Here is a 26,622-nt window from a genome sequence, read left to right on the forward strand (position 1 = left end):
TGCCGGCACTTATGGAATCCTCCCAAAGCTGTGCATTTTTGAAAACTAGACATCTAGGGGAATCGAAGATGGGGTGACTTGTGGGGCTCTCATCAGGTTCTGTTGCCCAGAATCCTGTGCAAACTTCAAAATTTGGCAAAAGAAACACTTTTTCCTCACATTTCGGTGACAGAAAGTTCTGGAATCTGAGAGGAGCCACAAATTTCCTTCCACCCAGTGTTCCCTCAAGTCTCCTGATAAAATTGGTACCTCACTTGTTAGGGTAGGCCTAATGCCTCCGACAGGAAATGCCCCAAAACACAAGGTGGACACATCATATTTTCCCAAAGAAAACAGAGCTGTTTTTTGCAAAGTGCCTAGCTGTGAATTGTAGCCTCTAGCTCAGCCGGCACCTAGGGAAACCTACCAAACCTGTGCTTTTTTGAAAAGTAGACAACAGGGGAATCCAAGATGGTGTGACTTGTGAGGCTGTCACCAGGTTCTGTTACCTAGAATTTGGTGCAAACCTCCAAATTTGGCAAAAAAAACATTTTCCTCACATTTGGGTGAAAGTAATTTCTAGAATAGGAGAGGATCCACTAATTTCCTTTAACCCATCGTTCCCACATGTCTACCAATAAAAATGGTGCCTCACCTGTTTGGGTAGGCCTAGAGCCCCCGACAGAAATGCCAAAAACACAATCTGGACACATCTCATTTCCCCAAATAAAACAAAACTGTTTTTTGTAAAGTGCCTAGCTGTGGATTTTGGCCTCTAGCTCAGCCGGCACCTAGGGAATCCTACCAAAGCTGTGCATTTTTGAAAACTAGACATCTAGGGGAATCGTAGATGGGGTGACTTGTGGGGCTCTCATCAGGTTCTGTTGCCCAGAATCCTGGGCAAACCTCAAAATTTGGCAAAATAAATACTTTTTCCTCACTTTCGGTGACAGAAAGTTCTGGAATCTGAGAGGAGCCACAAATTTCATTCCACCCAGTGTTCCCTGAAGTCTCCCGATAAAATTGGTACCTCACTTGTTTGGGTAGGCCTAGTGCCTCCGACAGGAAATGCCCCAAAACACAAGGTGGATACATCACATTTTCCCAAAGAAAACAGAGCTGTTTTTTGCAAAATGCCTAGCTGTGGATTTTGGCCTCTAGCTCAGCCGGCACCTTGGGAAACCTGCCACACCTGTGCATTTTTGAACAGTAGACACCTAGGGCAATCCAAGATGGGGTGACTTGTGGGGCTCTCACCAGGTTCTCTTACCCAAAATCCTGTGCAAACCTCAAACTTTCGCATAAAAACACTTTTTCATCACATTTCGTTGGCAGAATGTTCGGGTATCTGAGAGGAGCCACAAATGTCCTTCCACCCAGTGTTCCCCCACATCTCCCTTTAAAAATGGTACCTCAATTGTGTGGGTAGGTCTAGTGCTAGTGACTGGAAATGCCCCAAAACACAACATGACTGCATCACATTTTCCCAAAGAAAACAGCTGTTTTTCCACAGGTGCCTAGCTGTGTATTTTGCCCTCCAGCTCAGCGGGCACCTGGGAAACCTACCAAACCTGTGCATTTTTTAAAAGTAGACACCTGGGGAATCCAGGATGGGGTGACTTGTGGGGCTCTCACCAGGTTCTGTTACCAGGAATCCTGTGCAAACCTCTGTATTTGGGGAAAAAAAACACTTTTTCCTCACATTTCGGTGACAGAAAGTTCTGGAATCTGAGAGGAGACACAAATTTCCTTCCAACCAGTGTTCCATAAAGTCTCCTGATAAAAGTGGTACCTCAATTTTGTGGGTAGGCCTAAAGTCCCTGACAGGAAATCCCCCAAAACACAACATGGACACATCACATTTTCCGAAAGAAAACAGAGCTGCTTTTTGCAAAGTGCCTAGCTGTGAATTGTGGCCTTTAGCACAGCCGGCACCTAGGGAAACTTACCAAACCTGTGCATTTTTGAAAAGTAGACACCAGGAGAATGCAAGATGGTGTGATTTGTGGGGCTGTCACCAGGTTTCGTTATGCAGAATTCTGTGCAAACCTCAAAATGTGACAAAAAACATGTTTTCCTCACTTTTCGGTGACAGAAAGTTCTGGAATCGGAGAGGAGCCACTAATTTCCTTCCACTCAGCATTCCCCCAAGTCTCCCTATAGAAATAGTACCTCACTTGTGTGGTTAGGCCTATTGCCCGTGACAGGAAATGCCATAAAACACAACGTGGATTCATCACATTTTCCCAAAGAAAATAAAGCTGTTTTTTCCAAAGTGCCAAGCTGTGGATTTTGGCCTCTAGCTCAGCCGGCACCTTGGGAAACCTGCCAAACCTGTGCATTTCTGAAAAGTAGACACCTAGGGCAATCCAAGATGGGGTGACTTGTGGGGCACTCACCAGACTCTCTTACCCAAAATCCTGTGCAAACCTCAAACTTTGGCAAAAAAAACACTTTTTCCTCACATTTCGGTGACAGAAAGTTTGGAAATCTGAGACAGGCCACAAATTCCCATCCACTCAGCGCTCCCCCAAGTCTCCCGATACAAATGGTACCTCACTTGTGTGGGTAGGTCTATCGCCTGTGACAGGAAATGTCCCAAAACACAACGTGAACACATCACATTTTTCCAAAGAAAACAGAGCTGTTTTTTAATGTGCCCAGCTGTAGATTTTGGCCTCTAGCTAAGCAGGACCTATGGAAACCTACCAAACCTGTGCATTTTTTAAAAGTAGACACCTCGGTAATCCAGAATGGGGTGACTTGTGGGGCTCTCACCATGTTCTGTTTACCAGAATCCTGTGCAAACCTCTATGCTTTGCAGAAAAAACACGTTTTACTCACATTTCGTTGATAGAATGTTCTGGAATCTGGGAGGAGCCACAAATGTCCTTCCACCCAGTGTCCCCCAAAATCTCCCCATAAAAATGGTACCTTACTTGTGTGGGTAGTCCTAGTGCCCGCAACAGGAAATGCCCCAAAACACAACGTGGACACATCACCTTTGCACAAAGAACACAGGGCTGTTTTCCGTATAGTGCCTAGCTTTGGTTTTTGGACTCTCGCTCAGCCGGCACCTAGGGGAACCTACCACACCTGTGCATTTTTTTTAAGTAGACTCCTAGGGGAATCCAAGATGCAGTGACTTGTGGGGCTTTCACCAGGTTCTGGTCCTCAGAATCCTGTGCAAACCTCGAAATGTGGCAAAAAACAAGTTTTCCTCACATTTCAGTGACAGAAAGTTCTGGAATCTGAGAGAAGCCACAAATTTCCTTCCACCCAGCGTTCCCCCAAGTCTCCCATTAAAAATGATACGTTACTTGTGTGGGTGGCCCAGGTGGGTGGCCCAGGTGCCTGCAATAGAAAAAGGCCAAAAACCTGTAGAGATTGAGGGGATAGCACAGCGAGTTGATAAGCACATATTTTTCTTTGATACAGCTTTAGGCTGGCTCTGCTTTGGGGATCCAAACATGTGAGGTATGATTTTGCCTTGGAGACTGAGGGGAATGCTCAGAGGTAGGAAATTTGTGCCTGAGTGGTGATCCTATAAAGAACATTGACAAAAGTATGTTTTTTAAAGCAAATTTTGCAGTTTGCAGACCAGAAGGGTAAGAAAATGTTGGGGGATCCACGCAAGCCACACCTCCTTGGACTCCTTGGGGTGTCTAGTTTAAAAAGAATGTCTGGGTTTGGTACGTTTCCATAGATGAAGGCTGCACCCGGGACCAAAAATATAGGTGTCCCCCAAACACAGGTAGGTTTGTCATAGATCATTTTGATGTGCCCACGTACTTCTGTGATGTTCCAGACACTAAAATTGTGAAAATAAACGCTCTTAGGTTATGGTAAAAAGACCCCTCACTCACCACTCAAGTTTGTGGCATGGTTCATCATCAGTGTCCCACCCGAGACACCTAACGGATCACGGGTGTGCAGGGACGCCTGATTACAACGGAGCAGGTTTTGTAATTTTTACTACACATACTGGTTGGATTTGGCACAAGGGTGAGTGATGGTTCAGTAGATCCAATTTTATTAACAAGAGATTTCACAAAAGTGAAATGCACTGTTAATAACTGAAAGGCCAAAAAACTGGACCAATGACTCACAGCTCGTGAGCTGTAAAGCCGCGTCAAGGTACCAACTACTTTACAATCCATTCACACACCTTTCATACATGACATGCACGAGAGCATTTACTCAGCCATCCGCAGACTCAGCACATTACAACACCTGCATCAACACACAGCACCATTCAAGGGGCAATCACTTTCATATGCCAACATGCCCGATACAGCAATCACACCAGCTGATGGGAGTGTGCGGACTGGTGTTTGGCTGGCACCGCCAGCCAAGCACCACCCCAAGCACATTGTCAGCCAAGTGCCACCCCACACACACCGCCAGCAAAGCGCCACCCCACACACGCCACCATCCAAGCGCCACCCCACAAACACCACCAGCGAAGTGCCACTCCACGACCGCTGCCAGCCAAGTGCCACCCCATGCACACTGCCAGCCAAGCACCACTCCACGCACACTGCCAGCAAAGCGCCACCCCAAACATACCACCAGCCAAGCGCTACTCTACACACACCACCAGCCAAGTACCACTCCGCACACACCACCAGCCAAGTGCCACCCCACACATACCACCAGCCAAGCATCACTCCACACACACCGCCAGCAAAAGACTGCATTGTACAAAATTACTTTTGATTGAGATTTCTACTTTCTACCTGCACTTATAATAAATATCTACACATCATCTTCCAAGAACGAACGTTCTATTTATTCTTGAACATCATCAGGATTCATGCTATTGGTGTGCCCTGGCCACTCTTCTTTCAATATTTAGGCAACCACCCACTCTTCAGTGTGTGACCCTCCAACACCTGTGGTGGCAGGTGTTAGGGCTAGCCTGGCACCCAACACCATATTGTTCAAATTTTATGACTTCGCTCGGATTTCACTATTGACATACGCTTTGCAGATGTGCAAGCACTCTCTGGCATCCGCCACCTTCTTCGCCTGACTTACCCTATTGATGCTGGCTTAGCACTTTGCATTATGATTATATCACTGTTTTATACATTTGTATTACGTATTGCTTTATCTTTGTTTGCTGAATTTGCAATTAATTTCACTGACATAACATGGATACATTCAATGACAACAGGGATGCGCTTCTTGAGGAAATTTTTCAAACAGGCACTGGCCCATCTACCAGCCATAATGCACCCATTAAAAAAGAAGGCTTGAGAATGAAATTTGTTAAACTTGAACGCCTCAAAAAACAAGAGCTTTCAAGATGGTGGGACTACACCATCTTACAAAAATATATCGACAACAAACAAATTCCCAGGGGCTTACATGTGATTCTATTCCCCTCATTCGAAGACCTCAGTCCTGAACTCCTAAAGGAGTGGGAACACCTTTTGGTTACCTCTTCCTTTGGTCTGATGGACATACTAATCAGGGATGCCCGCGCCAAAAGAGAGAAACTCATTGAGGAAATTCTCACCTTGGAAAAAGAAATTAAAGAAATCAACTTACCTGAGGCCAAAGAAAAAAACTATAGAATCCTTAAGGAAATATTACTCAAACACCAAGAATACATCAAAGAGAAAAAAACACGTAAACTTAAGAGGGATAAAGGGGATTACAAGAATGGGAGGGTTTTCACCTACTCGCGTAAATTTGATAACATCAAACTAGATACACAAGATACCTCTTCACACCCACCTGACAACGGGGCCACCTCCACCTACTCTACAAGTGATACGGATCTTTCTAGCATCTCTAGTATCAGTGGAAGTGACACTTGCATCTCCACACTGCAAACAACGGTATCAACCACTCACAAATCGCCTTTTTTAGTGGAATTAGAGAGATACAGAAAGGGCCAAATATTCAACCGAAGGAGAGAGGACTCTCACACCATCCCATTAGGAGAGGCAAGAGAAAGGCATACAGACACAACAAGTGAGAGAGAAGGGGTTACAACGAGATCCACCACCCGCAATCAGAAATGACTGACTCTATCTCGAGTACCAATAATGAGATTTCTATTGTAAACCTGACAAACATTGAATTAAATATGCAACAAATAAATATTTTGAGCAAAGGTTTGGGTTTTGTGCCATCATATTTACCTAACTTCACTGAACTGCATATAAATCTTTTAAAATTTGTTCGTAAATGCAAACTTGTGAAATTTTTTGAAGGTAGACCAGCGCAGACTGATTTTACTGCTCCTGTTCCCTGTCCCACTAGTAACATCACCATTAAAGACTTGAAAGACATTCAGACCCTTCTCTCTTTAGAATCTCTATCGGACATACCTCCATGTTTCACAGACATCACATCAGATTTAAACATTGATCCTTACACACACCTGGACAGTGGTCTCAAGACCTCCTCGAAATTTACTCCTAATCTAGGAAGTGACAATTTCATCGACATCTTTTACAGACAAGTCACGGCTGACTTTTATCAACTTGAGGACTGATATCGCTCAGGACATAAACACATCACACACAACATTACTATCCCTGAAAGAGAAGCCCTTCACTCCCTTGCTCAAAACAAAGATATAATCATCAAGGAGGCCGACAAAGGGAGGAACATTGTGATCATGAACAAGTCTGATTACATCAAGGAAATTGACCGGCAACTAAATGATGCCACTGCATACTCTACCTTGTCACACAACCCCTTGGCCAAAGCTAATGAACACATAATGCACACACTATCCACATGGAGAGACAAATGTCTCCTCACTGATTTGGAGTTCAAGTACATCTACAATCCAACCCCCACGTCGCCATGCATCTACATTTTACCTAAAATTCACAAACCGGGTCCATTTCCGCCCGGTAGGCCTATCATCTCAGGAATTGGCTCGCCAACAGAAAGAATTTCTGAATACATTGACCTGTTTTTACAACCTTTGGTCGTTAATCTCCTTTCCTTTATCAGAGATACCAAGGATCTCCTCAGCAAACTTAGTGACTTTGAATGGACAGGGGGGCACATCCTAGCAACCCTGGACGTTACCTCATTATACACTTGTATACCGAGAGATAAGGGTCTACTTGCCATCCAGCACTTTCTTGATACACGTGAATCTTCACTCCTAGAACACTCCAATATGCTTTTAGATCTAATAGAGCTAGTTTTGGATAACAACTTTTTTGTCCATGAAGGCACGTGGTTCAAACAGATCCAAGGTGTGGCAATGAGGGCCAAATTTTCCCCCTCTTTTGCAAATTTGTACATGGGCTTTTATGAATGGCAACATATATGGAGAGAGTGCCCACCAGACTTGACTCAACACATACTATACTGGGGCAGATACATTGATGACGTTTTACTTTTTTGGTCAGGCAGTTTAGATACATTTGACCTTTTTTTACAACATCTCAACACCAACTCCTTTAAAATCACTTTTACTGGGGAACACAGTACATCACAGGTCAATTTTTTGGACCTAACACTCTACATAAGAGGTAATGAAATCTGCTCTAAACTATACAGAAAACCTACAGCATGCAATGCCATTTTACATGCTAACAGTTCACAACCTGCCTCTCAAATTAAGGCCATTCCCTATGGAGAGCTCACCAGGATCAGGAGAAATTGCAGTGAAGATATCATCTTCCATGAAGAATCCAAAGTAATGAACACTCGATTCGTACGGAGGGGTTACTCACCTAGCACACTATCACGAGCGAACAACAGAATACAGCATGTTAAAAGATCAGATCTGCTGGTTACTTCCACCAACAAGAATAACCCACCCAGACGTCCATCCTTCATTACCCCCTACAATGCACTCAGTTCAAACGTATATAAGATTCTTCATAAACATTGGTAATTTCTCCTAGCTGATGGATTCCTTAAAACCAGCCTTCCTCCCAAACCTAACATCACATATAGCTGGGGACCCGCCCTTCGAAATCACTTGTGTCGCAGCTTTCTGCCACCTGAACAAGCAAACACTTGGTTACCAACGGCCCCACATGGATCCTACAAATGTGGGCACTGCAATATTTGCTGCTTCATCAAAGATAAACTTACAGAGTTCCAATACAACTCACCAGTTACTTACAAAATCAATAAATTCATTAACTGCAACACCAAATTTGTAGTGTATTGCATTATCTGCACTTGCAGTCTCATCTATGTGGGTAGCACTATCCGACCTCTTAAGGAGAGATTGCAAGAACACATCAGGGCCATCCGCAACAATAATGTCAACTACTCCTTCGCGGTTCACTATAATGCCAAGCATAGACAAAAAGAGATACTGGGCATCAGTGTACATGGCATTGACACAGTGAACTCACTACCCAGAGGTGGCAATAAAACGCTATGGCTTAGACAACTGGAAAGCAGTTGGATTATTAGACTCAGAGCTGTTGAGCAGGGCATTAACACTGACAAGGATCTATACACCTTTCTTTAAAACTCAGCTGTATAAAAACACTCACCTCCATATATTTCATACACTAAGATGTATTTTTTTATGTGTCCGCTATAACTTCTGTTCTCTATATTAGTAAGTTCTCTGACTTACAAGATGAATCTGTAACCCACTCATCTTGGTCTTGTATCATGCTTACTGTTTTGTATATTTATACATTGTTTGACGGTAGTTCACACCACCTTTTGTGTATTATGCCTTACCTTGTGACAATGGTACTTCTAACAAACTTCAGTTATATTATATTTATTATATACACTTTTCTGTATGACTCTTACGTCTGATCTCCACACCCCTCTCCTTTTCTGAATGCCTCCATTGCTCGTAGCACTAGTCTCTATATGGACTCACTCCGTTTCAAAATGGCCCCCACCTTGGGCTGCTCAAACTGCTCGCCATCTCAATTAGAGTCCCTTTTCTATTTTGACTCTCTTTTGCCTGAACCGATCAACCTATAAATAGAGGCTGACACCCACATGGGCCAAACACTCTGCCAAAACCCCGATGCGCACGGCACGGGTTTATTCGCTCCACAAATACTTGAGGTAAGGTACTGTCAGCGTTGCTGGCTTGTCTCACTACTTTCAAGGCAGCCAGGCAAGGAAAGCTTTACTAATCTGTGTCGGCTAGAAAAAATAAATATGTGACAAAAGCATACCACGTTGTGTGAATAGAATAGCCTTTCAATTTCTGTAGAAGTCTGGTAGTGCGCAGCATGCTCCGATTGTGTGTCTTAACATGGCATGAAGTAAAGTTATACCACAGACAGAGACTAAGTGATAAAACGTTCTCTAGTTTTAGAATTACATTTTTTCTGATCGAGATTTTGGTTTTTATAAGCGGTTAAAGTGGCATTAGGGGGCATGGCATGGGCATAAAAAGACTAAATAAAACGTTCCTTTAGAAGTTTTAATTGCGTTGTGAGAAAACCTTTCTAATTTGATATGCTCCATCCTCACTTTTCGAGTTTTTCTAGAAAGTGAAAAGAATATTACACCCGTAAAATCACAGCAACCTTGGAAAAGCTAGTGACGGGGCAACGCTCCAGCGACAATATAGATTATTATTTACTCCGTATGTAGCTTTAAAATCAAGTAGCTTTCTGCATAACACCTGCTTTACATTAAATTGTATTTTTTGTTGTTTTATACCCCAGTCTTATCATGGCCATCATTCGCCTATACTATTTGATTTCTCCCAAGGACTCATGACTACCAGCAGCTTGATCTATGTACCTTTCGTGTTTACATATAATGTTTTATATACATCTGAAGGTACCTTACCCCCTTTCAATTACTTCTTACTTCTTTCTTTACTCTTTTTTCTTCACACTATTTATAGATCTTCTATCCACATCACAACACACTTCGCATCCCCCCTTGTTTCTTCACCACTAAGATTCAATGTTTTCTAAAAAAAAATGAAAGCACATGTACTGTATCACACTGTGTAGACACGTTCATGACAATCTCACCTCGCATGATTTTGCCATTTTATTCCACTCTAGACTGACTTGTTTGCCTTTTTCTTCTGGAACGTGATTCAATTAGTCACCTATAAGACCTATTGAGGCATTCACACTACATTCTGGTTGTCACATTAACGATATGCATCCCTGCACTTACTTCACACAATTCTATTGCACCTTCGCTAGGATTGTTCTCTTTACCTCTGTACAAAGAATTTTAGACGTGAAGTCACCTTGCGCAATTATACTATACCGACATGTATGTATTTTTCATCTATGTTTCCACAGCCTTGACAAAGTCTTGAAGACGAAACACGTGTTGGCTGTTTGGCTGTATGGACTTATGGTTACATTCGAACATCCTATTGTAACTTTGACCATTTATCACCAGCTGGCTGCTCTGGACACATGGTCATTTTGTACAACGCAGTCTTTTGATTGAGATTTCTACTTTCTACCTGCACTTATAATAAATATCTACACATCATCTTCCAAAAACAAACTTTCCATTTATTCTTGAACATTATCAGGATCAGGATTCATGCTACTGGTGTGCCCTGGCCACTCTTCTTTTAATCTTAAAAAGACGTTCAGAATCAGGGTGATCTCGTGGCAAGGCTAAAGCATTATCAACAAAATGCAACATCCGAAGAAGAAGCTCATACCGGTTACGACTCATGATTGCAGGAAATATAGCAGTTGCAATCAAGGCACTAGTAGGCCAATATGAAGACAGTGATGGATTCCTTATCAGCCCCATCAAAAAGTTAAACCCAAGAACTTTTTCAACTCTTTCAGATTTGTGGGAAGCCACAGGCTAGCTGAAGAGATTGTCCTAAGTCTGCCTGCTTTGTCCCTCAAATACTGCTCTGCATACAAATTAGTCTGCTCAACAACCTCTTCCAAAAATACATCATCCATTAACAACTCAAAGAAGTTGACAGGCAAAATGTTTTCCGTATTTACTCTACACCCTGGGAAAACAGTAAAGCCAGGCAACTTGGGCTGACAGAAAACAGTTGCAGCAAGCTCATAGACAATGCACCATCCCAGTTAGTACCTAGTAATTCGTGAAATTCGTGGATGGGACTTGCATGGACCGCCGTTTCGATTGGTAAGGCAGTTCCTACACTGTTTCATTTTCATTTTGGTTATTTACGTTGGTCTAGTATTTTTTAGTGTGGAGCGCATATTAGGATTGACTTATCGATCTTTCCACGAGGGATACCTTGTCCGCCTTAATATATATTCTTTATTGGCGTCTTACTACTAACACGGTGTTGGGTCAATTACTTATTTTTGGACCGCCGTTTCGCTTAACAAGTAAGTTCCTACCCCGTTTCATTTTTTATCTTGGTTATTCATGTGGTTTTGTACCCTTTAAATTGGATCGCATATTAGTAAAGATTAATTGATCTTCCTACGAGGGACACCTTGCCTACCTTTATATATGATATATTATAATTTTTACTAGATTTTTACTATTAACACAACATCTGGTCATTTACTTATTTTTTCCGTATTAGTGACACTTGATTTTGGGTGTCATTTTATATATTATCCACTATCCTTTCTCTGATTACATTACTCTTTGTGGCCACGTTCATGGCTAGTTTGGGAGTTTCCTGAAAGGAGATATGTTTTCCTTTTCCTCTTTACATTTTGGTCCCTTTATTTCTTGTGCTTACCCTGTTCCCCTTTTTCTCCTTTTTTCCTTATTTCTTTATTTTTCTGTTATGTTCCACTTGCATTGCCGTACTTTTTGACTATCACGACTGACTGGACACCATTTTGGTATGTTTATTTCTATCTCTACAATCTCTGAAACCTTTTACCTTGACGCCCCCGTCTTTGTTTCTACTTGTCACTGGATACATACGAATATTGTGCATGTAATATAATATATAAAACATTTTTTTGCTCCTTGTTGTAATACAAATACAAATAAAAGTATCAATAATGTTCAATATAAAAAATACTTTACCCGTTGGTTTCTTACACATCTAATACGTTTTTCTGCACGATATGGGTCACGCTTATCTCGATATACGCACATCTGGATATATTCATGACTTCTATGTACTTACCTTTGGGTGCACAGCGTTCTTTAATGTGTTGGTACGTAGCATCTTCTCTATTCACCTTCGTAATTTGAATTCCATATGTGTCTTTGTAACTATATTTGTTGAAATTGACTGCATAGTGTATATATTTGTTTAATGTTTTATTAAAGCCCTGAAGAAGCCCTTTAAGTGGGCGAAACGCGTTGGCTGTTCACTTATAACATCATCCGATTTGCTTACGGAACTGTAAGAACACGAGGCTGTTGTATTCGCTGTTCAAATACTTCTCACCTACGGAACTGTGTGAACTTAACACATTGGACTTGTAAAGAATTATTAAAAGAAGTATTGCTCATTTCTGCTGTCAGAGCATTGGACTCCTCTTTTACTTCACACCACGTATGTGCTTGCATGGCGGTGCACCGCCTTTTGAGTTTCTCACAGGCAACTGTGGCTGTTCCATGTTTGGAGCTACCCAGGTGTCAGGTCTTCCAATGGGAAGTCATTCAGCCGCTGGCTGCTGCACCATTGGCACATCAGTGTCCTCCTGTAAAACAGGCACTTCATCAGCACTGAGAGTGGCTCCATCATCAGATGATTCCTCTCTGACAAAAAATTCACTTCAAGAATCTTGCATTTCCTCCTCTGCCTCAGATGCAGAGTCAGTCTTATAATCATGGTCAAAAGATGACTCAAAAAGCACACCAACAAACGGCGGAGTGGTCATCCTACGGCATGATCCTTCCTACACAAAGGCCCTCATTACAACCCTGGCGGTCAGTGTTAAAGCGGCGGTAAAACCGCCAACAGGCCGGCGGTAAAAAAAATTGAATCACGACCGTGGCGGAAACCGCCAACATAGACAGCCACTTTAACACTCCGACCGCCACAGCGGTACAAACAAACACTGCGGTGGTCGCTGCCAACAGACAGGCGGAAGACAAGGTTCCGCCCACTGTATTACAACAGTCCAATCCGCCACCTTTTCCAGGGCGGTTTCACTGCGAACAAAAACACGGCGGGAACAGGACTTGGAAGGGAAAACGCTCACCTCTACACACCCCACGAGGAACCAGGACGCCATGGAACCCAAGCTCCAGATACTCCCAGCCTTTGTCTTCCTGCTCCTCTACCAAGAACATCAAAGACGGCGGTGAAGACCACGGTGAATACTGCACCTACGACACAGGGGAGGGGGGAGGGAAAAAAGAGTGACACACACACACAACACGCAACACTCCCACCCCCACCCGCACCCACTACAACACACACACAAGTACATGTTGATACATTACATTTACAACCCCCAACCCCCCCTGGAAGAATGCAAGGACAAAAGGAAATGAGTTGAACGTTTGTAATCTATTTAAATACAGTAATCAACAATATATATACACACTATAAACAAATATATACACCAAGAATACAAGTCCAAGGTATTCCACCATTAAAGTCCATGGACCACTGGGCCCAAAATGCATGGGGGAGGCCCACACTCGATACACAATCAAAACTGAGAGAACACCTCTGGGGCATCAGATAGAAATACAACAGGCACCTCAGGGGGAAGGGAAGTGGGGGCACCTCAGCCGGATGACTGCACAATGCCAGATCCACGAGGGGGCTCCATGCCCACTGCTGTATCCTGGGGAGTGCAAAGCCACAGTCTCTCAAGTATCTCCAGTGGGTGGTTTGCCCACTGCTGTATCCTGGGGAGTGCAAAGCCACAGTCTCTCAAGTCTCTCCAGTGGGTGGTTTGCCCACTGCTGTATCCTTGGGAGTGCAAAGCCACAGTCTCTCAAGTATCTTCAGTGGGTGGTTTGCCCACTGCTGTATCCTGTGAAGTGCAAAGCCACAGTCTCTCAATTCTCTCCAGTGGGTGGTTTGACCACTGCTGTATCCTGGGGAGTGCAAAGCCACAGTCTCTCAAGTGAATAACAGTCTCTACTGATTCTGGAGGGGGCTTTGTGCCCAGAGTGCTTCATCCTGCCAAGGACTGAGGTACTGGATGCTTTTCTTCACAGGTTCTGGAGGGGGCTTTGTGCCCAGAGTGCTTCACCCTGCCAAGGACTGAGGTAGTGGATGCCTTTCTCCACTGGTTCTGGAGGGGGCTTGGTGCCCAGAGTGCTTCATCCTGCTCGTGGTGGCCTCAGTAGCGTCAGAGCTTTTGGCGCTCATTGGCCTGCGGTGTTGGTGTCGGCGGTGTCCTGTTCAGCGATTCCGGTGTCGGCGGTGTCCTGTTCAGATGTGCTGGTGGCGGCGGTGTCCTGTTTAGCGGTGCTGGCGGTGTCCTGTTCAGCGGTGCTGGTGTCGGCGGTGTACTGTTCAGTGGTGCTGGTGTTGGCGGTGTCCTGTTCAGCGGTGCTGGTGTCAGCGGTGTCCTGTTCAGCGGTGCTTGTGGCGGCGGTGTCCTATTCAGCAGTGCTGGTGGCAGCAGTGTCCTGTTCAGCGGTGCTGGTGGCGGTCTTGTTCGCCGTGCAGGTTTTCGGTGACTTGCCTGTTTTTCTATGCCCCTTCCCCACCTTGGATGGTGGCGCAGCTGTCTTCCCACTCCCAACTGTACTCCTGGGAAAGGCTTTGGTGGTAGATGTTTTGCATCTCTCCTGCCGGGCAGTGGCCAACTTTTTGTGCTTTTGAGGTAGGGGACTGTCCGTGGTCTGGCTCCTTGGCACACTGGCTGCCCTGCTGCTTGGCGCACTCCAGAAGCCGGTTACTACTGGCACCACTGTTCCTGCAGATGTTTTGGCTGAGGTGCTGGATTGGGACCTGGAAAGGTGGGCCCTAGGGGATTGAAGGGGTGGTGGAGGTGAGGGGAAGAGGTCAAGGTTGGATAGGAAAGGTTTTTTGGACACACTGGGACTGGTAGATCAAGGGGTTTTGGGAGTGGAGAAAGAGGTAGTGGTTGTAGGATGTATACATTTGCTGACTTTGGGTGAAGTTGCATGGGCTGGAGGCTGTCGTGAGGTGGATGGCTGTTGGGTGGGTGTGTGGCTGCATTTGTGTACCTTGGGAGGTGGGCTCACAGACACACTGGGAGAGGACACAGGGGATGTGTGAATGGTACAGGGGGTGGTGAGTGCAAGTGAGCGGGGTGTGGTGGTGGGTGTGCTGGTGATGGAGGTGGTGGCTGAAGATGTAGTGCATGCAGGTGTGAGTGGAGACGAGACTGGGAGGGAGGAGGGAGATGAGGAGGAGGGAGACGCAGTGGAGGCAGTGGATGTTGGTATGTGTGCATTTGTATGATGCTGGCGTGAGTGCCTGTGGAATGTGTGGAGCTTATGTTTGCCTGAGCTTCCCTTGTGTGTTGAGGTGTTTGCATGCTGGTCTGATGGTGTGCTTGGGATAGGCTGAGGTACAGGTGTTTGGGTCTGGGTGGAGGAAGTTGGAGGGGGGAGGCTGGACACAGGGACAATGGCTGCCATCAGTGCTGAGGCTAGAGTCTGAAAAGATCGCTGTTGGTCTGCCTGAATAGAATGAATGCCCTCCAGGTATGCATTTGTCTGTTGCATCTACCTCTCTACACCCTGGATTGCATTCAAAATGGTATTCGGCCCAACAGTGAGGGACCTGAGGAGGTCAATGGCCTCCTCACTGAGGGCAGCAGGGCTGGCAGGGGCTGAGGTGCCTGGGGCGAAGGAGATATCCACCCTTCTGGGTTAGCGGGCACCAGGCACAAGCTGAGGGGCTGCTGGGAGGGCAGTGCTGATAGGGGGGGTGGTGGCTGTACCTGTATATGCGGGGGCACAGAGGATCCCACCACCGCAAGGTAGCTCCCATCAGAGGAGGAGTCAGTGTCACTGGTTTCAGCTCCTGTCCCTGTCCTCGCCGTGGAGCTCCCCTCATCCTCCGTGCCACTGGTGGCTTCTGACTCCATAGTCTCGCCCTCCAGGGCCAAGTGGGATGCAGCTCCCTCATGCTCCGGTGCCACTGCTGCTCCGCCTGATGATGCTAATGCACACAAGAACAGGGAGACCACAAAAAGGGGGGGGGGGAGACAGAAGAAAGACATGTTGAGTGCATGCAATACCACTACCATTGGCGGACACTACAGACACAGAAGCCCCCTGCACTACGCCGTGCACTTGAGTTCCCAAATTAATCACAGGGACATGGGGTACAAGGCCTATGCCCGATTGCTTCACACATGGAAGTCACAGGAGCCTGACTAGGTGTAGTTGACTCTGAACACAGGTGGGGTGGGGTGCCACATGGCCTGCCTTAAGAAGGGACCTTGCCTACTAAACTCGTCCTGGCCTAGGGGAACCCACAGCCCACCTTCCCCACCCAGACACCTACAATGTGCGCTGAATCAGCGGAATGAGAGTGTACTCACCCCCTTGTGGCTGCTGTGATGCCCTCAAGCGCCCATCCAACTCCGGATACGTCACTGCCAGGATCCGGAACATCAGGGAGTTCATGGTGCGACTGGCACCCCTCCCACGTTGGGAGGCCATCCCCAGCTGGGCCTCCACCGTCTTCTTGATCCAGCGGCGAATGTCCTCCCATTTTTTCCGGCAGTGGGTGCTCCTTCTGTGGTGGACCCCCAGGGTCCGGACTTCCTTGGCGATGGCACGCCAAATATCCTTCTTCTGGTGGGCGCTGACCTACACGAATAGGACAGGGGAAAAGGAGAAGATATAACCGCCCGCACAGTCTCAGTCATTGGCCCGCATCCCTACCCTTGCCATGACGCACATGCACTCACCGTCATTTTCTGCACGCCTCATTCTCCCCCCCTATCTTTTATTCACACCACTCCACAAAGGCATTGTCCATTCGGCCTGCTCACAGTGTTTGTCTGGAGGACCGTAGAGTAGCGTGTACTGGGGTGACCCCATCCACTAGTTTCTCCAACTCCTCTGTGCTAAAGGCAAGGGCCCTTTCCCCAGACACATGAGCCATTGTCTCTTCCAGACAGAGGTCGGAGCAGCACTTGCAGTGTAGGTACTCTCATGTCGAAGATCAGGTATCAAGTGAGTGAACAGACAGAAAATGGCAGTGACATCTGCGGCGGTGCGTACCATCACCGCCGGCTACATCGTCATTGGCTCCTTGGACCCATAGGGTCCAATGTTAACTAATGTAGGATTGCGCAGTGGTATTCAACCGCCTACCGTGACGGTGTACAACGCCAGCCAGTTACCTCATATCCCCTTGTCCCACCTTACAGGTCAGGCAGCCGCCATTTCAGGGAGCCACATGGCATTAATTTTGACTGCGTCACACATATCTAGGCCTTGCATAAACACTAATACAGGCACATATTGATTAAAAAAAATTATGGAATAAAGTTGTGTTTACGTACCTCAGTGTTGGTTGACTCTCTGCTCGCTGTTTTCCTCCATAGAGCACATCCGCTGGGGCAGGTGAGGAGAAGGCGGCATCCTCCGGTGTACAGACCGCTGGTGGATATGTCGACAATGGAGGAGCGACATGTAATTGTCACATACAGACTTGATCGTACCACAATCCTGGAACTGTGTGCCCAGTTGGAGCCAGACCTGATGTCAGCTATCCGCCATCCCACAGGAATCCCCCCTCTAGTGCAGGTCCTGTCTGTTCTCCATTTCCTGGCAAGTGGGTCTTTTCAAACAACAGTGGCCATTGCACAGGGATGTCCCACAGACTTGTTGCTTCAGTATCTTGTGGACTCAGATCTGACCTCTCCCCAAGAATTTGGAAAGAAGGCAGACAAATGGGTCAGAACAAGGGTGAGCAGAAAAGCTCATACAGGGGGTGACAAGGATGGCAAGAAGAAAGATGGTGAAACATCTCAGAACAAGCAAGGGGATAAAAGGGAACATAAAGATCCTTCTTCAGGTCCAAAACACTCCTCTGGGGTTGGGGATAAAACTTCTTCATCTTCTTCAAACTCTTCACACAATCAGAAAAAGCCTTGGTTTTATGTGTAGTAATAAAGGCCATTGGCCAGGGGATAAGTCCTGCACAGGTAAACCCCCTGAGCCTACCACCATTAAGACATCATACTCCAGTGCCCCCAGAAGTAGTGGTAATAGTGGTGGGACTCCTGCAATAGTCAAACTAAAGGTGTAGGTGGGTTCACTTTTGGGACCATAATAGAAACTGGGGTAGACAGTCCCAAGACAGTTTCTGGCACACCTGGTAGCATTGGCCTTGCCACCTTAACTGCTTTTCCCCTTAACATGGATAAGTACAGGCAGTCAATCTCAATAAATGGTGTTGAGGCCCAGGCCTACAGGGACACAGGTGCCAGTACCACTTGGTTGACTGAAAACCTGGTGTCACCTGCACAACACCTCCTTGGACAGAAGTACCAAGTTACTGATGTCAAGAACTCCACTCAGTCTCTCCCCTTAGCTGTAGTTCAACTGAGTTGGGGTAGAGTTACTGGATCCAAGCAGGGGGTGGTATCACTTAGCTTTCCTGTAGATTGTCTCTTAGGGAATGACCTAGAGGCCTCAGGTTGGGCTGAGATAGAGTTTAGTACCCATTCATCCATGCTGGGTATCCCTAAGGAATTGCTTCCTCTCCTTTCTGGTGAAATGAAAAAACAAATGAAAGAAAAAGGCCTGAAAACTCAGGATCTCGACTTAGGGTAGAGAAAAGATGTCAGCCACGTCTTTCTAGCGGCTCTTGGTGCTCCTCCCCTCCTCCCCTCGTAACTCTGTGATTGCTCTGCACCCCCCCGCCCGCACTCCTGGTATGTGGAGATGCAGGGAAAAATTGAAGCAGCAGCTTTGGTTATTTTGTTGCCATTTAGCCGACAGTGCGGCAGAGTTGACTGGCACCGCGGCAGCCGCTCAAGTTTTGTTCCGGGGTATAAGCAAAGTGCACACCTGTAGCAACAGGGCTGGGTTTGCAGAGTCTTCAGGACCCATGAGCTCGGCTGCGAGAACATTTAAGGGCTATGCCCCCGAAAAGCTCGCTTGGAGACCGGCTGAAGCCTGGTTCCAAAGGACGAAGTCCCCCCCAGCCCCTCCCTTTGGGACCACCCACAGTATTGGAAATACTGGGAAGAAGCCGATTTCTAAAATCCAGGGGGCATCGGAGGATAAACAACTTGCACCTGCGGTGGATGATGGGAGTAGGAGCATGACTATGACTATGAGTGTGGGACACTCTGAAGGAAAACCAACTATACCTGAAATGTTCAAAAACTCTCTTCATACAAGCTGCCCACTTCCATCAGCTGAGATGTCAGTCAGCACTCCTACTACTACTACTACTATTATTATTACCAGTCTGAAACAGCTGGCGGGACCAGTGGAATATGGTAATTCCAACAGGGAACTGATAACTTCTGCGAGCAATAATACCCAGCTTCCGGTTAGTGCTGCTGATAATGGATGTCGGGAATTAGTTGAATCAGCTAGGGAGCTTACTATAACTTGATTCAATATTTCTGCTCCCGGCTCTGGCATAGAGGGTTTCCGGTCTGTCTCTGGGGGAGGAGTGCAATCTAAGATGTACGACTCTAATGTATTAGAAGTAAGAACACATGCTCAAGGCAGTGGGAATCAGCCATGTGATGGTAAAGTGACAGCTTTGTATCTACCGATAAGTGAAGGCTCCTACCCCCTGGACAGAAATTATGAGTCTGCTGTTAATAGTAGAGTGGGAAAGGACAGGGCGATGGGGCAAGGAGAGACAGGAAAGAATTTTTTTCGCTACCAAATCAATCTAGGGGCTCTGACAGTTTCAACTCTAGCTCTTCGTCAGATTCAGAGACTTATAATAGCTTTATTGCCCCCCCTGACGGTTAGAGCGGGGCGCACTGAGATAAAATGCCGAGGAGGGTCTACAGAAGATAATATTCTGAAAGATGATGTAGATATTGCCAGATATGTGACTAAAGAGAAGATAAAAAAAGAAAAGAAAAAAACAGCATGCAGGGGAAGAGCAATGTCTTTGGATTATACAGGCACTCAACAACTCCAGCATGACCAAGACATAGATCAAGACTGTGGGGGTTATTACAACTTTGGAGGAGGTGTTAATCCGTCCCAAAAGTGACGGTAAAGTGACGGATATACCACCAGCCGTATTACGAGTCCATTATATCCTAAGGTTTAGCTGTTGAAAAGTTTCCAAGATTTATGTCTGATCATAATCTTCTGGTGATACAACTATCGGTTTTAAATACGCAACAATATCTTAAAGTTGGTCATTTGATCAGGGACTCTTGCTGGATCCAGCCTATACACAATGGATAAAAAGCTGGATATCACAGTTTCCTGAATGTAACAAAGGATCTGTTTCTTCTGGGGTGCTTTGGGATGCATTAAAGGCAGGTATTCATGGGGAAACCTTAAGTTTTGCCTTAAATCAGGAAAAGAGGCGTACGGCAGCTATCAGTGCTGCACAGACTGAATTGGCCCTATTGGAAATGCAGATTATGGTGTTAGCCAGGAACAATCTTCCCGTGCAAGATATTTTAGATCAAATAGTAGCAATAAAGGCCAGAATTGCTCAGATATTTTTAGATCGGGATATCGTTAAAGTGCAGACATGCAAGCAGGAAAGGTATGAGTTTAGTGAGAAGGTGGGTATGCTCCTAGCTCATAAAACTAGACAGAAGGTGTCCTGAGAGTTTTCTACCTCAATTGAGGATGGTGGTGGACAGATAGTGAGAGGGAATCAGGCAGTTTTAAGGGTGTTTGGAGATTATTATTCGACGTTCTACCAGCAAGAAAATCAAGATCCTCAGGATCTTGAACAGAGGATTAACCAATATCTGGGGAATATTGCAGGGTCTAGACTGCAGGAGTATGAGAGCCGTCATTTAGCCTCTCCCATTTCGGTGGAGGAGATCTATACAGCCCTAAATACTCTATCCAGTGGAAAAGCTCCTGGGCCAGATATGATCCCAATTGAATTTGTTAAGACCTTTTTCAGGGAACTGAAAGATGATCTCTTGATGGTGTTTAAGTTGGTCCAGGAGGGAGGGCAAACCCCGGCTTCCTGGCTGGCTGCTGTAGGAAAGTACCATTTTGCCTGGCATGTTAGCCCCATATTTCACTGTATATATGTTGTTTTAGTCTATGTGTCACTGGGACCCTGCCAGGTAGGGCCCTAGTGCTCATAAGTATGTGCCCTGTATGTGTTCCCTGTGTGATGCCTAACTGTCTCACTGAGGCTCTGCTAACCAGAACCTCAGTGGTTATGCTCTCTCTGCTTTCCAAAATTGTCACTAACAGGCTAGTGACTAAATTTACCAATTCACAATGGCATACTGGTACACCCATATAATTCCCTTGTATATGGTACTGAGGTACACAGGGCATTGGGGTTCCAGGAGATCTCTATGGGCTGCAGCATTTCTTTTGCCACCCATAGGGAGCTCTGACAATTCTTACGCAGGTCTGACACTGCAGCCTGCGTGAAATAATGTCCACGTTATTTCACAGCCATTTACCACTCCACATAAGTAAATTATAAGTCACCTATTGGTCTAACCTTCACCTGGTGAAGGTTGAGTGCAAAGTTACTTAGTGTGTGGGCAAATTCCCCTGACTTTGTGAGTGCGGAGACACTATTACACGAGTGCACTACACATAGGTCCCTACCTATGTATAGCTTCACAATGGTAACTCCGAACATGGCCATGTAACATGTCTATGATCATGGAATTGTCACCGCAATACAATTCTGGTATTGGGGGGACAATTCCATGATCCCCGGGTCTCTAGCACAGAACCCGGGTACTGCCAAACTGCCTTTCTGGGGTTTCCACTGCAGCTGCTGCTGCTGCCAACCCCTCAGACAGGTTTCTGCCCTCCTGGGGTCCAGGCAGCCCTGGCCCAGGAAGGCAGAACAACGGATTTCCTCTGAGAAAGGGTGTTACACCCTCTCCCTTTGGAAATAGGTGTGAAGGGCTGGGGAGGAGTAGCCTCCCCCAGCCTCTGGAAATGCTTTGATGGGCACAGATGGTGCCCATCTCTGCATAAGCCAGTCTACACTGGTTCAGGGATCCCCCAGCCCTGCTCTGGTGCGAAACTGGACAAAGGAAAGGGGAGTGAACACTCCCCTGACCTGCACCTCCCAGGGGAGGTGCCCAGAGCTCCTCCAGCGTGCCCCAGACCTCTGCCATCTTGGAAACAGAGGTGTTGGGGGCACACTGGACTGCTCTGAGTGGCCAGTGCCAGCAGGTGACGTCAGAAGCTCCTTCTGATAGGCTCTTACCTCTCTTGGAAGCCAATCCTCCTAACCTGGTAGCCAAACCTCCTTTTCTGGCTATTTAGGGTCTCTGCTTTGGGGAATTCTTCAGATAACGAATGCAAGAGCTCCCCAGAGTTCCTCTGCATCTCCCTCTTCACCTTCTACCAAGGATCAACCGCTGTCTGCTCCAGGACGCCTGCAAAACCGCAACAAAGTAGCAAGACAACTTCCAGCAACATTGTAGCGCCTAATCCTGCCGGCTTTCTTGACTGTTTCCTGGTGGTGCATGCTCTGGGGGTAGCCTGCCTTCACCCTGCACCAGAAGCACCAAAGAAATCTCCTGTGGGTCGACGGAATCTTCCCCCTGCTAACGCAGGCCCAAAAGACTGCAACACTGGTCCTCTGGGTCCCCTCTCATCCCGACGAGCGTGGTCCCGGGAACACAGCAACTCTGTCCAAGTGACTCCCACAGTCCAGTGGTTCTTCAGGTGGAGGGAAGTCCTTGCCTCCCCATGCTAGAGTGCAAAGCTGTATACCACGTGATTTGCAGCTGCTCCGGCTCCTGTGTACTCTTCCAGGATTTCCTTCGTGCACAGCCAAGCCTGGGTCCCCAGGACTCTGTCCTGCAGTGCACAACCTTGGAGTTGTCCTCCAGCATCGTGGGACTCCCTTTTGTGACTTTGCATGGACTCTGGTTCACTTTTCTTCTAAGTGCCTGTTGGGGTACTTCTGCGGGTGCTGCCTGCTTCTGTGAGGGCTCTCTGAGTTGCTGAGCGCTCCCTCTGTCTTCCCCTCCAAAAGGCAACATCCTGGACCTTCCTGGTCCTCAGCAGCACCGAAAAACCTCTCCTGTGACCCTTGCAGCTAGCAAGGCTTGTTTGCAGTATATCTGCGTGGGAACACGTCTGCAAGCTTCATCGCGATGTGGGACATCAGTCTTCCAAAGGAGAAGTCCCTAGTCCTCTTCTTTCTGGCAGAACTCCAAGCTTCTTCCAACCAGTGGCAGCTTCCTTGCACCTTCAACTGGGCTTTCCCCGGCTCCTGCCCCCCCTGGACACAGTCGCAACTATTGGACTTGGTCCTCTTGTCTTACTCAGGTCTGGAAATTCATTGTCAGTGCACTGCTGGTGTTTGTTCTTCCTGCAGAATCCCCCTATCACGACTTCTGTGCTCTCTGGGGGTAGTAGGTGTACTTTACTCCTACTTTTCAGGGTCTTGGGGTGGGGTATTTTTCTAACCCTCACTGTTTTCTTACAGTCCCAGCGACCCTCTACAAGCTCACATAGGTTTGGAGTCCATTCATGGTTTGCATTCCAATTTTGGAGTATATGGTTTGTGTTGCCCCTATACCTATGTGCTCCTATTGCAACCTATTGTAATTCTACACTGTTTGCATTACTTTTCTTGCTATTACTTACCTAATTTTGGTTTGTGTACATATAACTTGTGTATACATCTTATCTTCTTACTGAGGATACTCACTGAGATACTTTTGGCATATTGTCATAAAAATAAAGTTCCTTTATTTTTAGTAACTCTGGCGGTCATTCAGGGCCAGGGCGGAGGACCACGGGAGCACCGCCGACAGGCCGGCGGTGCTCCAATGGGGATTCCGACCGCGGCGGTAAAGCCGCGGTCGGACCGGCAACACTGGCGGGCTCCCGCCAGTGTACCGCCGCCCCATTGAATCCTCCTGCGCCGCCGAGGGGATTCCGACCCCCCCCTACCGCCATCCAGATCCCGGCGGTCCGACCGCCGGGATCCGGATGGCGGTAGGGGGGGTCGCGGGGCCCCTGGGGGCCCCTGCAGTGCCCATGCCACTGGCATGGGCATTGCAGGGGCCCCCGTAAGAGGGCCCCTAAATGTATTTCACTGTCTGCTGCGCAGACAGTGAAATACGCGACGGGTGCAACTGCACCCGTCGCACAGCTTCCACTCCGCCGGCTCGATTCCGAGCCGGCTTCATCGTGGAAGCCTCTTTCCCGCTGGGCTGGCGGGCGGCCTGAAGGCGACCGCCCGCCAGCCCAGCGGGAAAGTCAGAATTACCGCCGCGGTCTTTCGACCGCGGAACGGTAACCTGACGGCGGGACTTTGGCGGGCGGCCTCCGCCGCCCGCCAAGGTCAGAATGAGGGCCTCTGTGTATTGTGTTTTCTTATGAAATTGTGCATATGATATAAGTGGTATAGTAGGAGCTTTGCATGTCTCCTAGTTCAGCCTAAGCTGCTTTGCCATGGCTACCTTCTATCAGCCTAAGCTGCTAGAAACACCTCTTCTACACTAATAAGGCATAACTGGACCTGGCACAAGGTGTAAGTACCTCTGGTACCCACTACAAGCCAGGCCAGCCTCCTACAGCTGCTAACATTATTATATTTTTTTTAAAAAGGTAAAGATTCATTGTTACCTGGCTCTTATTGCCCCATTTCTTTAATAAATGGGGATGCTAAGCTATATGCAAAAGTCTTGGCGGCTAGATTGAGCTGAGTAATTGGTAACTTGGTTTCTCCATGGCAGCATGGTTTTATCCCTGGGCGAGGGACTGCTGATCATGTGAGGCAGGTTATCGCTATGTTAGATGCATCTCATGTTACTGAAATGCCTATGAATTTAATTACATTAGATGCCGAGAAGGCTTTTGATCGGGTGAATTGGGTGTATTTATGGGCAGTGTTGGCTAAGTATAATTTAGACCCGGCTTTTATTAGGGCTGTTCAGGGTCTGTATCAGAAGCCTCTGGCACGAATACAGATGGCAAGGGCGTGTTCCGAGCCTATTCTGATAACTAGGGATACAAGACAGGGATGTCCCTGCTCGCCTCTACTTTTTGCACTTTATATAGATCCTTTCATTAGAAGGCTATTAGATAATATGATGATTGCCCCTATGAGGATGCTGGAGGGTACCTGTAAGGTACTGGCGTATGCTGATGACATTGCTATCACTTCACCAGATCCGAGGACGTCAGTAGAAGAAATAGAGAAGTTGACGGCTGAGTTTGGTGAGGTGTCGGGATATTTATTAAGCAAGTCTAAGTGTCAAATAATTGTTAATGAATGGGTCTCATTTCAAGATAGTAGGAAAGTAGAGCAGGTGATGTATTTAGGGGTTAGATTAATGTCTAATCTCGATCGGATTGTTGAGAGCAATTTTGCTCCGGTATTAGCTATAATAGAAAGGAATTGCAACACATGAATAATCTGCATTTAACGATTATAGGACGGTGCAATCATATTAAAATGCTCTTTTTGCCCAGGGTTTTGTATTTTTTTGGAACTATTCCATTGGAAATTAGTAATAGCTGGTTTAAATGGATGGAAAGTATAGCATATGGTTTTATATGGTCCTTCTCCAAGCCGTGTCGAGCATATAAATATTTAGTTCTACAGAGAAAGAAAGGGGGGTGGGCAGTCCCTAATTTTCAACTTTATTATTGGGCAGCAGCCCTTTAATATGTTCAGCCATTAATTATTTATAAAGTTTCTGGCAATAAAGATGATGGTGAGGTTTGCCCAGCCATTTATAGTAAGATCTGAGATAAGAGTGCTAATGCTGCTTTTATGAGAATAGTTGAGCCAAGCTATGTTAAAAAGGTAAAATTTAAGACGGTTTGGGCTGCGTTCAAGGTTTGGTCTTGTATTCAACGTAGAATGGGAATTGGTGGGTTTAATTTTTATACACCTATCTAGAATATGTCCAGCCTTCCCAAGATTTTTAAGGATAAATATTGTGCTAAATGGATTCAACGGGGTGCTTGATGCATTGGGGATTTCCACAGAGATGGGCACTTAAAATCATTTGATGAATTGAAAGCTGATTTTCTACTTGATAGCAAATATCTTTTTAAATATTTGCAAATTAGGGATTTTTTGCTGTTCTCTGTTATCGGTGGGCCACTTGGGGAAAGAAATCTAGTTTTGGAGGTCTTGGATAAGTCAGCTGAGTGGCGGGTAAGTGCTGTATACCCACTTCTCTTTGATTTAATGCCTGATGATTTGGGGAGATATGTAGAGAGGCAGGGATGTAGCACTGGCACTTCAGATGCTTCCATTATGGCTTCCTTGGATATGGCTCAACGCTTTTTGCTGTCTGCCGGACCACAAGCCCAACATTATAAAACACTATTTCATTTATATTATACCCCCACTAGGTTAATTAAATGGGGGAAGATGAGTGGGATGTTATGCCCCCATTGTAATAGCTCATCGGCAGATTTAATGCATGTGTTTTTTACCTGTGATCAGCTTCAAGTGTTTTTTCATGATATCGCAAAGTATTTAACAAGGATTATGCAGCATGAAATGGTTCTAACCTCACAACTTATTTTTATTAGGGGTTGATGAAGCAGTGTGTCATGATCAGTTTCAGAGCTTTGTGTTTTTAGCTATGTCGGTGGCTCGCTGTTGTATAGCCTCAGATTGTCTAAAAGCAGCACCATTGACTTCTAAACAATGGTTAGCTCGTCTTTGCTCAACTTTTTATCTTG

The sequence above is a fragment of the Pleurodeles waltl genome, chromosome 2_1 (genome assembly GCF_031143425.1).
Source record: "Pleurodeles waltl isolate 20211129_DDA chromosome 2_1, aPleWal1.hap1.20221129, whole genome shotgun sequence".
Lineage (NCBI taxonomy): Eukaryota > Metazoa > Chordata > Amphibia > Caudata > Salamandridae > Pleurodeles > Pleurodeles waltl.